Source organism: Rhipicephalus microplus, unplaced genomic scaffold (assembly GCF_043290135.1).
Source record: "Rhipicephalus microplus isolate Deutch F79 unplaced genomic scaffold, USDA_Rmic scaffold_188, whole genome shotgun sequence".
Lineage (NCBI taxonomy): Eukaryota > Metazoa > Arthropoda > Arachnida > Ixodida > Ixodidae > Rhipicephalus > Rhipicephalus microplus.
This window is the reverse complement of record NW_027464759.1, coordinates 47501-60000: the sequence shown is the minus strand read 5'-3', so window position 1 is coordinate 60000 and position 12500 is coordinate 47501. Positions and strand designations below refer to the sequence as shown.

At 60.6% G+C, this 12500-nt stretch overlaps 2 non-coding genes across 2 annotated transcripts; both read right to left on the bottom strand.

Moving 5' to 3' along the window:
* Window positions 1-180: 180 nt before the first annotated feature.
* LOC142791782 (5.8S ribosomal RNA) lies at window positions 181-333 on the bottom strand. The gene has a single exon (XR_012890411.1). It is a non-coding gene; the product is annotated as a 5.8S ribosomal RNA (ribosomal RNA).
* Window positions 334-2052: 1719 nt separating this feature from the next.
* Window positions 2053-3867, bottom strand: LOC142791784 (small subunit ribosomal RNA). Its single transcript, XR_012890413.1, has one exon. It is a non-coding gene; the product is annotated as a small subunit ribosomal RNA (ribosomal RNA).
* Between the last annotated feature and the right edge of the window lie 8633 nt (window positions 3868-12500).

The window sequence follows — 12500 nt, the reverse complement described above, 5'->3', positions numbered from 1 at the left end:
GTCGGTCGCCCCCGTTTCGGTTGGGCTCTGGCACGACGGTCGCCACCGTCTCGCCCTTGAGTGGCCGCTGTTGGCGCTCGCTGTGAGGTGTTCAGCGTGCTGTCCGTGTTGCCGACGCGGTCAAAACGAGTCGACGGCTCACGTTCCCTTGTGCGCCGAAGGCTCTCTTGATATGTGATCCGACCCTCAGACAGACGAAGCCAAGGGAAGACCCAAGGCCGCAATGTGCGTTCAAAGAATCAGTGCTCAGTGTGTCCTGCAATTCACACCAAGTCTCGCAGCTGGCTGCGTTCTTCATCGACCCGAGAACCGAGTGGTCCACCGCTTAGAGTCGTGAAAAAGTGTTTGTTCAATTCCGTACAGTCAAAACCAAACGTTTCTGGCACTCGGCCAAACAGTGGCCAAGAAGGGCGCTTTTCAGCGCACGCTTGGACTCCAAAACTCTGCCGCGCCTTTTTCGGCTGCCGCAAATCGAGCAATTGGTGTGTTTCGGACGGCGTTTCGCTTCCGCTACTTGCGAGTGCTTTCGTGGTCCACCCCTCTATAAATACTCGGGAGGCGTCGAAGCCGGTTCTCCAAGCCGGACCCGTAGGTATCGTTGTGTGCTCGCTCTCATTGGCCCGCCTAACCAGAAAATGCCTGCGGTACACCCATTTGGATAAGAGTGCACGCAGATGCGGGCCTCGACGGCTACACATTTCCTCGGGCGGCCGCCTCCCGGCCTCCGTGGAGCGCGGGATGCACGGTCCCATCGACAAGCCTCTCCCGTTTTTACCGTGGCGTCGCGGTTCACCACGGCGGGCGGGTCGGTCTCCTCCGCATAAAAAGGGGGACCCCCGCTTTTTGTTCCACGAAATCGCACAAGCTTTTTTCGCATCCACGGTTTGCCACCGCACACCAAAATGCCGATCCGGCTGCCTACTTTAGCCAACAGGTGGAGCCAGGCGCGCCGTACTTGCGCGGCACTTCCCACGTCCACCGAAGTCGGTGCCAAGGACCACTTTCGGCGCCGGAGCCGCGTACGAGCCTACTCGAGGCGGAAGAACGAAGCCAGCAAGGGCCTGGCCGCAAGTGCGTTCAATTGTCGGGACGTCCAAGTCCCTCGTTCTTCCGTGCTTCCTCTTTCGGCAAGTCGTTGCGGCACCTTCCCAAAGCGCGCAGACCCGCTAATCGCGACGAGCGCGACGTGGCCGTGCCGCCTTTCCCTCGGCAGCAAGCAAAACGCCTGGCAACGTCGACGCTCCCCTAACCGCGATCTCGCACCGTGTTTCGTGTGGCGAATTCAAAAGCCGGCCGGCGCTGCTGCAACCATTACGGTCGGTACGCATACGCCGCGGAGGGCGGGACGGTCATCGGAGCGTGCGGTTCCTCCATCGAGTACTGCGCACCTCGGCCGTCGCATCGCCGTGCCATGACCGGCCGCGCGTCAACGCGAACCGGTGCCAGCGAGATCCCTCGCCTGCAAGAACCGACCGGCAGCCTCCGTCACCCGAGGACGCGGAGGCGCTTGCCGCGGACGGCGGGACGGTATGCACTGGTGCACAGCGGACCCGTCACATCGCCAGTTCCTTGACCGACCGCCGACGCTTGTGCCGTTCCTCTCGTACTTGGCAGTCGCCGCGCGATTGTCGGGTCTCGTTCTTGCACGCTCGAACGGTCGGGAGGGCACTCGGCTGGCGTTTCGGGAACGCGCAGCCTCGCCTTCTACCGACGTAACCACGACTCGCCGTTCGCGCTCCGCCGCTCCTGTTTACAGTACTAGGCGGTCCCGCAGCGGTCGGGTCGCGCATTTCGAGCGCTTCGAGCCACGGTGCAGTGGCGGGTCGAAAGCCGACCTATGAGTGCGTTGCGCCGTTTGTACCCGCGTCCGCCACCTGGCCGACCGTCCAAGGTCGCGGTGTTGGCGTCCGCTGGGCGCAACAATTTGTCACGGGGTGCCGCTCCACATTCAGGCAGCCCCGTGGGGAAAAGCCGACCCCGCGTCCAAACGGGGTCAGCGGCAGAAAGTGTCGGGCGCAGACGCAGCTGAGGCGCTCACCCTTCACAATCCGTTAATGATCCTTCCGCAGGTTCACCTACGGAAACCTTGTTACGACTTTTACTTCCTCTAAATGATCAAGTTTGGTCATCTTTCCAACAGACCGGCGCAACCGAAAGGCCGCGCCGGACATCGGTCCGAAGACCTCACTAAATCATTCAATCGGTAGTAGCGACGGGCGGTGTGTACAAAGGGCAGGGACGTAATCAACGCGAGCTTATGACTCGCGCTTACTGGGAATTCCTCGTTCAAGGGGAACAATTGCAAGCCCCTATCCCAATCACGAAAGAAGTTCCACGGGTTACCCAGTCTTTTCAGACAGGGATAAAGACACGCTGCTTCCTTCAGTGTAGCGCGCGTGCGGCCCCGGACATCTAAGGGCATCACAGACCTGTTATTGCTCTGTTTCGTGCGGCTAGGAGCCGCTTGTCCCTCTAAGAAGGTTGTAAGGTGCTGGGAACCCCGCACCTATTTAATAGGCTAGAGTCTCGTTCGTTATCGGAATTAACCAGACAAATCGCTCCACCAACTAAGAACGGCCATGCACCACCATCCACCGAATCAAGAAAGAGCTCTCAATCTGTCAATCCTCCCAGTGTCCGGGCCGGGTAAGTTTTCCCGTGTTGAGTCAAATTAAGCCGCAGGCTCCACTCCTGGTGGTGCCCTTCCGTCAATTCCTTTAAGTTTCAGCTTTGCAACCATACTTCCCCCGGAACCCAAATACTTTGGTTTCCCGGAAGCTGCCCGCCGAGTCATTTGAGTAACTCAGGCGGATCGCTGGTTGGCATCGTTTATGGTCAGAACTAGGGCGGTATCTGATCGCCTTCGAACCTCTGACTTTCGTTCTTGATCAATGAAAACATTCTTGGCAAATGCTTTCGCAGTAGTTCGTCTTGCGACGGTCCAAGAATTTCACCTCTAGCGCCGCAATACGAATGCCCCCGTCCGTCCCTCTTAATCATTACCTCGTATTCCAAAAACCAACAGAACAGAAACGAGGTCTTGTTCTATTATTCCATGCAAGTTTATTCAGGCGACTCGCCTGCGTTGAGCACTCTAATTTTTTCAAAGTAAAAGCACCGGCCATCTCGAGGCACACAATGAAGTGCACCAAGAAAGAACCGGCATGATGTTCAGTCCGAGCCGTCGCATCGGGTAGATGCACTACTCGTCTGGAACTGAGATCCAACTACGAGCTTTTTAACCGCAGCAGCTTTAGTATACGCTATTGGAGCTGGAATTACCGCGGCTGCTGGCACCAGACTTGCCCTCCAATTGATCCTCGTTAAAGGATTTAGAGTGTACTCATTTCAATTACGGGGCCTCAAAAGAGTCCCGTATTGTTATTTTTCGTCACTACCTCCCCGTGCCGGGAGTGGGTAATTTGCGCGCCTGCTGCCTTCCTTGGATGTGGTAGCCGTTTCTCAGGCTCCCTCTCCGGAATCGAACCCTGATTCTCCGTTACCCGTAACAACCATGGTAAGCAAGTAACCTACCATCGAAAGTTGATAAGGCAGACACTTGAAAGAAACGTCGCCGGCTCGTGGCCATGCGATCAGCACAAAGTTATCCAGAGTCACCACACAATACGGGCCGAAACCCGATCGATCTTGGTCTAATAAAAGCACCCGTTACCCAAAGGGCTCCAGGCTCACTGCATGTATTAGCTCTAGAATTGCCACAGTTATCCAAGTAGGAAGAAACGATCTAAGGAACCATAACTGATTTAATGAGCCATTCGCGGTTTCGCCTTATTTCGGCATGTACTTAGACATGCATGGCTTAATCTTTGAGACAAGCATATGATTACTGGCAGGATCAACCAGGTAATCGTTCGACTGCGCGTCCGTCCTCGCCCTCGGCGGGCCGGACGCAGTCTGTGTGCGGCGGAGGCCACCTTCAGGCGCCCCAACACGCTTATTTTGCACTCCGAGATGACGGCGTTCGAGCTCGCTACGGCACAACCTTCCCGAAAGACGAGTGGGAGCCGTGCGGCAAGAAGCACGTTCATGCTCGCTCTTTTTCGTTGCATCGACTCGGTCGCGCCGTGCGGGTTGCCCAAGCCCGCTGCACTGTCGGTGGACCGGCCGGAACTAGCAACGGAGCCGAGACTGCAAAGCCGCCAGACGACGGGTCACGCCCGCGTCTTCGGCGCTTTCGCATCTGAATCGCCCGAGGACGACACGGAACACACCTCGATATCGTGGTAAAACGGCACCGTCCGACAACCAGCCCCTAACGCATCAAGCGGATGAGGCTGCAGACGACTGCCGTGGATTCCCCTGGAGCAGACCCGAGGACACGCTTGACGAGGCCGAAGCCCGCCGCATATCAGACACCCGGTCGCTTTCGCGTACGCCGCTCACGAGAACCCCCACATAATAGCAGCGATAAGTACCCAGACCTCCTTGGGCCCTAATACGAGCGTACTCGAGAAAATTTCACCGCGGGTGTGCCCCGAAACGTGTGGCATGTTGAGCGTGCCACAAGTCTACGTCGCTCTCAAACCCGCCGAGGTCGTAGAATTTGCGACCCTACTCACGAAATTCCCACCGAGGATACGGCCGCAAACGTACCGCACCTTGGGTAGACCACGAGTTTGTGCAACACTACGCTGACGGCACAGCACCGAGGTCGTGCGCGCACGAACGGGAAAATTCCGCCGCGGTTTCTGCCGAAAACGTGAGGCACCACGACTCTCCGCAAGTTCGCGTCGACTGCGAAAGACCGAAGTCGTGAACGACGTGTCCGCTACTCGCCGCCGACACGCTGGACACCAAACGTACAACGACTCGACGGCGTCGTAGAGGCCCACGACGCGGTTTTCCTTAACGACGTCTCGGCGTGGCACCGACAGGTTAGAACGGCCGACCAACGTTCCCTGTCCGCCGTTCGGCTCAGTCGAAGGGCTCGGCGACTTCGGCAACGCTGCGAAGCCGCACGGTGACGCACGCCATGTCCCCATTTTTTTTTTTCTTTCTGCGTCTGCCGGGGTGCCCCTATAATAGCAGCGATAAGCACCCAGACCGCCGTGGGTCGCTCGCCCCGGCTGACGTGGTTTTTCGTACTCCTGCGGCGGTCGCCGTCAAGCACGTCCAAATACGCTACTTTCGTGGGCGCATTCACGCTCTTTCGCTTCGCCGGAGTGCCAGCACTCACTCTGCCAAAAACGGCGAACATCCGAGCGGCGGTTCCCACTTTTGCGTCGGCGTCGCAAACCCCGCCCCGGCAGACGAGGTTTGCCGTACTCGTGCGACGGTGGCCGGCGGGCACGTCGAAAGACGCCGATATCGTGCGCGAATTGGCGCACCTTGGCTTCACCGGAGTGCCGCCACTGACTCCTCCAAAAACGGCGAAGATCCGAGCGGCGCTTCCCACTTTCGCATCGGCGTCCCGAACTCCGCCCCGGCTGACGCGGTTTACCGTACTCGTGCGACGGTCGCCGGCGAGCACGTGGAAAGACGCCGATATCGTGCCCGAATCGGCTCCGTTCGGCTTCGCCGGAGTGCCAGCACTGGCTCGGCGAAAGACGACGAACATCCGAGCGACGGTTCTCACTATTGCGTACGCGTCGCAAACCCCGCCCCGGCAGACGCACTTTGCCGTACTCGTGCGACGGTCGCCGGCGAGCACGTAGAAAGACGCCGATATCGTGCCGGAATCGGCCCCGTTTGGCTTCGCCGGAGTGCCAGCACTCACTCGGCCACAAACGGCGAACATCCGAGCGGCGGTTCCCACTTAGCCGTCGGCGTCCCGAACTCCGCCCCGGCAGACGCGGTTGCCGAGCTCGTGCGACTAGCGACCGCGAAGCCGTCTCGCGACGCCGCTTTCGTGCGCGGCTCCCACTGCGACCTGGGTCACCCGAGGTCGACGAGCAAAAAAGAATGTCGAAAAAAATTTTTTTTTTTTTTTGCGTCTGCCGGGGTGCCCCTATAATAGCAGCGATAAGCACCCAGACCGCCATGGGTCGCTCGCCCCGGCTGACGTGGTTTTTCGTTTTCCTGCGGTGGTCGTCGTCAAGCACGTCCAAACACGCCACTTTCGTGGGCGCATTCGCGCTCTTTCGCTTCGCCGGAGTGCCAGCACTCACTCTGCCAAAAACGGCGAACATCCGAGCGGCGGTTCCCACTTTTGCGTCGGCGTCGCAAACCCCGCCCCGGCAGACGAGGTTTGCCGTACTCGTGCGACGGTGGCCGGCGGGCACGTCGAAAGACGCCGATATCGTGCGCGAATTGGCGCACCTTGGCTTCACCGGAGTGCCGCCACTGACTCCTCCAAAAACGGCGAAGATCCGAGCGGCGCTTCCCACTTTCGCATCGGCGTCCCGAACTCCGCCCCGGCTGACGCGGTTTACCGTACTCGTGCGACGGTCGCCGGCGAGCACGTGGAAAGACGCCGATATCGTGCCCGAATCGGCTCCGTTCGGCTTCGCCGGATTGCCAGCACTGGCTCGGCGAAAGACGACGAACATCCGAGCGACGGTTCTCACTATTGCGTACGCGTCGCAAACCCCGCCCCGGCAGACGCACTTTGCCGTACTCGTGCGACGGTCGCCGGCGAGCACGTAGAAAGACGCCGATATCGTGCCGGAATCGGCCCCGTTTGGCTTCGCCGGAGTGCCAGCACTCACTCGGCCACAAACGGCGAACATCCGAGCGGCGGTTCCCACTTAGCCGTCGGCGTCCCGAACTCCGCCCCGGCAGACGCGGTTGCCGAGCTCGTGCGACTAGCGACCGCGAAGCCGTCTCGCGACGCCGCTTTCGTGCGCGGCTCCCACTGCGACCTGGGTCACCCGAGGTCGACGAGCAAAAAAGAATGTCGAAAAAAAATTTTTTTTTTTTTTGCGTCTGCCGGGGTGCCCCTATAATAGCAGCGATAAGCACCCAGACCGCCATGGGTCGCTCGCCCCGGCTGACGTGGTTTTTCGTTTTCCTGCGGTGGTCGTCGTCAAGCACGTCCAAACACGCCACTTTCGTGGGCGCATTCGCGCTCTTTCGCTTCGCCGGAGTGCCAGCACTCACTCTGCCAAAAACGGCGAACATCCTAGTGGCGGTTCCCACTTTTGCGTCGGCGTCGCCAACCCCGCCCCGGCATACGCGGTTTGCCGTACTCGTGCGGCGGTGGCCGGCGGGCACGTCGAAAGACACCGATATCGTGCGCGAGTCGATGCTTCTTGGTCTCGCAGGAGGGCCGCCACTCACTCCTGCAAAAACGGCGAAGATCCGAGCGGCGCTTCCCACTTTTTCGTCGGCGTCGCAAACCTCGCCCCGGCAGACGCGTTTTGCCGTACTCGTGCGACGGTCGCCGGCGAGCACGTCGAAATACGCCGATATCGTGCCCGAATCGGCCCCGTTTCGCTTCGCCGGAGTGCCAGCACTCGCTCGGCCAAAGACGACGAACATCCGAGCGACGGTTCCCACTATTGCGTACGCGTCGCGAACCCCGCCCCGGCAGACGCGGTTTGCCGTACTCGTGCGGCGGTGGCCGGCGGGCACGTCGAAAGACGCCGATATCGTGCACGAATTGGCGCTCCTTGGCTTCACCGGAGTGCCAGCACTCACTCGGCCAAAAACGGCGAACATCCGAGCAGCGGTACCCACTTAGCCGTCGGCATCCCGAACTCCGCGCCGGCTGACGCGGTTGCCGAGCTCGTGCGACTAGCGACCGCGAACGCGTCTCGCGACGCCGCTTTCGTGCGCGGCTCCCATTGCGACCTGGGTTACCCGAGCTCGACCAGCAAAAAAGAAGGTCGAAAATTTTTTTTTTTTTTTCTGCGTCTGCCGGGGTGCCCCTATAATAGCAGCGATAAGCACCCAGACCGCCGTGTGTCGCTCGCCCCGGCTGACGTGGTTTTTCGTACTCCTGCAGCGGTCGCCGTCACGCACGTCCAAATACGCCACTTTCGTGGGCGCATTCGCGCTCTTTCGCGTCGCCGGAGTGCCAGCACTCACTCTGCCAAAAACGGCCAACATCCGAGCGGCGGTTCCCACTTTTGCGTCGGCGTCGTAAACCCCGCCCCGGCAGACGCGGTTTGCCCTACTCGTGCGACGGTCGCCGGCGAGCGCGTCGAAAGACGCCGATATCGTGCGCTAATTGGCGCTCCTTGGCTTCTCCGGAGTGCCGCCACTCACTCCTCCAAAAACGGCGAAGATCCGAGCGGCGTTCTCCACTTTCGCATCGGCGTCCCGAACTCCGCCCGGGCTGACGCGGTTTACCGTACTCGTGCGACGGTCGCCGGCGGGCACGTCGAAAGACGCCGATATCGTGCCGTAATCGGCCCCGTTTGGCTTCGCCCGAGTGCCAGCACTCACTCGGCCAAAAACGGCGAACATCCGAGCAGCGTTTCCCACTTTCGCATCGGCGTCCCGAAGCCCGCCCCGGCAGACGCGGTTTGCCCTACTCGAGCGACGGTCGCCGGCGATCACGTCGAAAGGCGCCGAATTCGTGCACGAATCGATGCTTCTTGGTCTCGCAGGAGGGCCGCCACTCACTCCTGCAAAAACGGCGAAGATCCGAGTTGCGCTTCCCACTTTTTCGTCGGCGTCCCGAACTACGCCCCGGCTGACGCGGTTTACCGTACTCGTGCGACGGTCGCCGGCGGGCACTTCAAAATACGCCGATTTCGTGGGCGCATTCACGCTGTTTCGCTTCCCCGGAGTGCCAACACTCACTCTGCCGAAAGCGGCGATCATCCGAGCGGCGGTTCCCACTTTTGCGTCGGCTTCGCAAACGGCGCCCCGGCAGACGCGCTCGTGCGACGTACTCGTGCGACGGTCGCCGGCGAGCACGTCGAAAGACGCCGATATCGTGCTCGAATCGACCCCGTTTCGCTTCGCCGGAGTGCTGCCAGTCACGGCGCAGAAAACGGCGAACAAGTGTTTTTTTTTTTTTCCTAGAATTTGTGTTATAGAAGGCACATTTGATATCGGACGATAATTTTCAACTTTATCACGCGCACCGATTTTCGTGTAGAGGTTTGCAAGTTTATGGGAATTTCTCCACTTGGAATAATGCGATTTAGTAGTACTACGAGAACTTCATGGATGTACTCAAGGGTACGGGGCAAGTCAGTTACGTCAACACCTGCAGATTTTTTACACTTCAAACTGAAAATTGTTGGTTGTGAGTCCTCGTGTGATATTAAAGGCCGATTCGCTAACACATAGAACAAAGAAAGAAAGGAAGAAAAAACGCCCGCGCTCGCTCAAGAAACCTGGGTTCGCAACAAGTGGCAACAACAAGCAACCGAGCGAGTGCGCCAAAACCCGTGGCGGCCGAACAAACGCGAAGTCCCAACCGCGTCAGCCGGGGCGGCACGGGACAGGAAAAATCACTTCAGCCGGGGCGGCGGGGCACCGAATAAACCTCGTCACCTCGTCGCAGGATAAAAGAGGAAACAAAAAGTCTAAACAGCGTCTGCTGGAGCGAATGCGTAATAAAACAACAACAACAACAAAAAAAAAACACCCGCGCTCAAGAAGTCTGCAATCACCACAAAAGGCGACTGTGACCGAGCAGCGTCAGCCGGGGCCGTGCGGAAACGGAAAAACCGCGACTACCGGGGCGTCGAGGCACCGAAAAATCCACTTCAGCCGCGGCGAAAAAAAAAACAAAAAGAAAGACGGAGGGGGGGGGGGGGGAACCACGTCTGCCGGGGCGAAGGAAAAAAAAAAACGCGTCTGCCGGGGCGAGCCCGGGTGCGGCACCACCGGGAAAACTGTGGCAAACAGACATGGCGATCGAGTGAGTGGGCCGCCAGCCAGGCTCAGCCAAAAAGTGCAAAGTCCGAACTGCGTCAGCCGGGGCGGCAAAAACCACGTCAGCCGGGGCGGCGCAAAAAACCGCGTCTGCCGGGGCGGCACGAAACCGCGTCAGCCGGGGCGGCGCGAAAACTGCGTCAGCCGGGGCGAAAGAAAAAAAAAAAAAAAACGCGTCTGCCGGGGCGAGCCCGGGTGCGGCACCACCGGGAAAACTGTGGCAAACAGACATGGCGATCGAGTGAGTGGGCCGCCAGCCAGGCACAGCCGAAAAGTGCAAAGTCCGAACCGTGTCAGCCGGGGCGGCAAAAAACCGCGTCAGCCGGGGCGGCGCAAAAAACCGCGTCTGCCGGGGCGGCACGAAACCGCGTCAGCCGGGGCGGCGCGAAAACTGCGTCAGCCGGGGCGAGCCCGGGTGCGGCACCACCGGGAAAACTGTGGCAAACAGACATGGCGATCGAGTGAGTGGGCCGCCAGCCAGGCTCAGCCAAAAAGTGCCAAGTCCGAACTGCGTCAGCCGGGGCGGCAAAAAACCGCGTCAGCCGGGGCGGCGCAAAAAACCGCGTCTGCCGGGGCGGCGCGAAAACCGCGTCTGCCGGGGCGGCGCGAAAACTGCGTCAGCCGGGGCGAAAGAAAAAAAAAAACGCGTCTGCCGGGGCGAGCCCGGGTGCGGCACCACCGGGAAAACTGTGGCAAACAGACATGGCGATCGAGTGAGTGGGCCGCCAGCAAGGCTCAGCCAAAAAGTGCTAAGTCCGAACTGCGTCAGCTGGGGCGGCAAAAAACCGCGTCTGCCGGGGCGGCACGAAACCGCGTCAGCCGGGGCGGCGCGAAAACCGCGTCTGCCGGGGCGGCACGAAACCGCGTCAGCCGGGGCGGCGCGAAAACTGCGTCAGCCGGGGCGAGCCCGGGTGCGGCACCACCGGGAAAACTGTGGCAAACAGACATGGCGATCGAGTGAGTGGGCCGCCAGCCAGGCACAGCCGAAAAGTGCTAAGTCCGAACTGCGTCAGCCGGGGCGGCAAAAACCGCGTCAGCCGGGGCGGCGCGAAAACCGCGTCTGCCGGGGCGGCACGAAACCGCGTCAGCCGGGGCGGCGCGAAAACTGCGTCAGCCGGGGCGAGCCCGGGTGCGGCACCACCGGGAAAACTGTGGCTAACAGACATGGCGATCGAGTGAGTGGGCCACCAGCCAGGCTCAGCCAAAAAGTGCTAAGTCCGAACTGCGTCAGCCGGGGCGGCAAAAACCGCGTCAGCCGGGGCGGCGCAAAAAACCGCGTCTGCCGGGGCGGCACGAAACCGCGTCAGCCGGGGCGGCGCGAAAACTGCGTCAGCCGGGGCGAAAGAAAAAAAAAAAAACGCGTCTGCCGGGGCGAGCCCGGGTGCGGCACCACCGGGAAAACTGTGGCAAACAGACATGGCGATCGAGTGAGTGGGCCGCCAGCCAGGCACAGCCGAAAAGTGCCAAGTCCGAACTGCGTCAGCCGGGGCGGCAAAAAACCGCGTCAGCCGGGGCGGCGCAAAAAACCGCGTCTGCCGGGGCGGCACGAAACCGCGTCAGCCGGGGCGGCGCGAAAACTGCGTCAGCCGGGGCGAGCCCGGGTGCGGCACCACCGGGAAAACTGTGGCAAACAGACATGGCGATCGAGTGAGTGGGCCGCCAGCCAGGCTCAGCCAAAAAGTGCCAAGTCCGAACTGCGTCAGCCGGGGCGGCAAAAAACCGCGTCAGCCGGGGCGGCGCAAAAAACCGCGTCTGCCGGGGCGGCGCGAAAACCGCGTCTGCCGGGGCGGCGCGAAAACTGCGTCAGCCGGGGCGAAAGAAAAAAAAAACGCGTCTGCCGGGGCGAGCCCGGGTGCGGCACCACCGGGAAAACTGTGGCAAACAGACATGGCGATCGAGTGAGTGGGCCGCCAGCAAGGCTCAGCCAAAAAGTGCCAAGTCCGAACTGCGTCAGCCGGGGCGGCAAAAAACCGCGTCTGCCGGGGCGGCACGAAACCGCGTCAGCCGGGGCGGCGCGAAAACCGCGTCTGCCGGGGCGGCACGAAACCGCGTCAGCCGGGGCGGCGCGAAAACTGCGTCAGCCGGGGCGAGCCCGGGTGCGGCACCACCGGGAAAACTGTGGCAAACAGACATGGCGATCGAGTGAGTGGGCCGCCAGCCAGGCACAGCCGAAAAGTGCTAAGTCCGAACTGCGTCAGCCGGGGCGGCAAAAACCGCGTCAGCCGGGGCGAATGCAAAAAAAACAAAGAAAAAAGCCCGCGCTTAATCAAAAGAAAACAAAGAAAAAAGCTTGCGCTTAATCAAAAGAAAACAAACAAAAAAAGTTCGCGCTTAAGCCTGGCGGTGGAACCACCGGGGCAAACAGACCTGGCGATCGAGTGAGTGGGCCGCCAGCCGGGGTGAGCCAAAAAGTGCAAAGTCGGAACCGCGTCAGCCGGGGCGGCGCGAAAACCGCGTCAGCCGGGGCGGCGCAAAAACTGCGTCAGCCGGGGCGGCACGGAAAAACGAAAACCGCGTCAGCCGGGGCGGCACGGAAAAACGAAAACCGCGTCAGCCGGGGCGACATCAAAATGAGGAAAAAAAAAAAACTGCCTTAAAACACCTGCGTACACTTTCATGCGTTTGGGCATATCTCTCTGTAACACGCGCGCCCCTCGTTACGCGCGGCACTCTGTTTTCTCCGACACCCATATTTCGGCGGCATG